We start from the raw sequence: 2500 nt of genomic DNA on the forward strand, positions 1-2500 counted from the left end.
TCACGGTGCATATGAAGTGTGCAGCACAGTAATAATACACCTGGCCCTGAGCAGACTGCATGGGTGGTTAGTCCTTGGTGTGCTCGCAATGCCAACCTCATGGAGAATGAGCAGACTTGTTTTGTTGTCCCTCTTGAGATGTGCTTTTGAAAATGTATCGGATTCTACGCAGAAATATGGAGATGCATCCAAGCATGTAGAAGGCCTTTATTTCTATGAGACTTGGAGTCAAGCCATCACCAGACTGATCTCAGGTTCAGTGTAGAGAAAATTGAGACCTTATAATGTTCATTAGAAATACAGGCTTTATCAATTCTGAAACACATAAGGGCATGCCCGTTCAAAAGGGTCTTATATCTCTTTGATTACGACTTTTTTTACCTGCCCTCAAAGCAACAATCAGTTGGTTCACGGGGCAGTTGATACCTATCACTATCTACTTGAATAATGATAATGGACGGAGAAAACATGGGCCTTCAGAATATTTCCAAAGCAGATATGTGTTATTTTTGTGTTATTTTGTGTAGTTCTACTTTACAAATAGTTATGTAAACGGGAAGCTAGATTTTAAATATGAACTGAAACACCAATATATTGCCATTTAGACACAGTGAATATATAATATTCACTGTGTCATTACTATGAGCTCACTATGTTGGAATCTGCCAGAAAGGGAGGGATCAAGAGACACATAACCAGGTGATAGTACAGGATGGAAATCTATTCCTTTTTCTTCTATTTTTAACTCTATAAGCCTCCACTGAAAAGAGCTTACACAAGCAGTTACAGCCCTATAGCGGGATACTGGGTTATCTCTGGCTTCAACATGTACAACAAATAATTGTGTGGAGCGAGAGCACGAGTGCAGTTCTCCAGAGGTTCCCCGGCGCTGGCTCCACCTTATTAGGACAGTGCTACGCCAGGCGGCGGGGAGATAGCGTTATCGAGGCACCGACATTTAAAATATGCACAAAGGAGGCAAGGCACATCTTGCCACACACTAGTCACATCTCCAGTGCCGGTGGGAATTCACCCACCAAAACACTGAATATAGCTTTATTTTAAACAGGCATGGGGCCGCGATTCACGGTAAAATGATTAGCATTTTCTACACGCGGGCATGTATGCGTGTGTGTGGAGGGGCCATTTTTGGTGGTGGCGTATGGGCAGGACGTGGATGGGGAAGCAAGGTTTGAGAGTATCACTTGCATGCCAGCACGGAGCGAGGGAAGAGGACTAATTAACATATTAATGATCCCACCTTCTTTCAGTGGCTTCTGTCGGATAGTCAAAACACTTTGATAAGCATGCAAATGAGGACGACGCCATCTGAAGTAGAAATTAGCCCGCAGAGGCGGCCAGAGAGAGAGAGAGAGAGAGAAAAAGGGAGAGAGGGAGAGAAAGGGAGAGAGTGAAAGAGAAAGGGGAAGAGAGAGTGAAAGAGAAAGGGAAAGAGAGAGTGAAAGAGCGGGAGGGAGAGTCCCAGGCGTGGGGATGGATTGAGCCGTTTGTGTTTGTTTTAGTTATCTTTAATTATCTGCCACACGGTGGGTGGCTGAATCCCTGCCACGTCACGTCATGGCGGCGGCGGCGAGGGTTGATGCGTTGCATGGCAATGCCCTCTGTCTAATTCTGCCCTCTCTCTCTTTATCTCTCTCTCTCTCTCATTCTCATTCTCTCTCTCTCTTGCTTTCTTTCATTCGCACTCTCTCTCTGTGGAGATGGAAATCAATACGGCTGAGAGCTTGCCTGTCCATCAAAGATACAGTGGCCTTCAAAATGGCTGCTGAGGGGGGATGGGTGGGTGGGCGACGAAGGACTCAGATCATTTCAGCTGGGACGCGGTCGTCGCAAGGACATGGACGCAGCACAATGGGACGTCTCCCCCACAATGCTCTATTTGGAGCAAGGACATGTTCAACAGGCACGTAGCTGGAACTAGCCATTCACGAGATAGCCCTTTATATTCCACTATTACCCTGAATAATTAAAGCACCTCATTCATTTGATCACATCCTGCCGGGCTGTATTTCAGAACCGTTTCAGAGAGTCCACAGATTCTGGTTCCTTCTAAAGCAACACCCCTCTCTCTCTCTCTCTCTCTCTCTATCTCACTGCTATGCTAAAACAAAGTCTGCTCCCTGCTGCCAGCTTCCACATAAACACGAGTGCTGAGGGGGCTTAACAACCACTGTTAGCATTAGCAAACGTTCTTGTCCAACCGCTGTTAGCATTAGCAAACGTTCTTGTCCAACCGCTGAGTACCTCTCTGGCTTCTCGCAGGCTATCAGCGAGTGGACAAGCCAATCAAGACAGCCTGTTATTGGAGATAAGTCAAAAATGAATAAACATAAGGTTGACATGATTAATTCTACTGCAGTCACACTGGGTGACTTGCAGGGATACTTAGCATAAATAAATTTGAGAGTGGGAAGCTTGGAATGTGTGCCCAAAATATGGTTTTCTCTTTACATAAAGATGAAGTGGAGCCCAAGCAAGG

The 2500-nt window shown here is 45.7% G+C and overlaps 1 protein-coding gene across 1 annotated transcript in view; it reads right to left on the reverse strand.

Moving 5' to 3' along the window:
• The window catches only part of myt1lb (myelin transcription factor 1-like, b), a 56805-nt gene that overhangs the window by 51178 nt on the left and 3127 nt on the right, over positions 1-2500 (reverse strand). The window lies entirely within an intron of this gene.

The sequence above is a fragment of the Alosa pseudoharengus genome, unplaced genomic scaffold, assembly GCF_046254945.1.
Source record: "Alosa pseudoharengus isolate Yale_2024_CS ecotype anadromous, Long Island Sound unplaced genomic scaffold, YU_APseudo_1.1 YU_APseudo_1.1_scf_22, whole genome shotgun sequence".
Classification (NCBI taxonomy): domain Eukaryota; kingdom Metazoa; phylum Chordata; class Actinopteri; order Clupeiformes; family Clupeidae; genus Alosa; species Alosa pseudoharengus.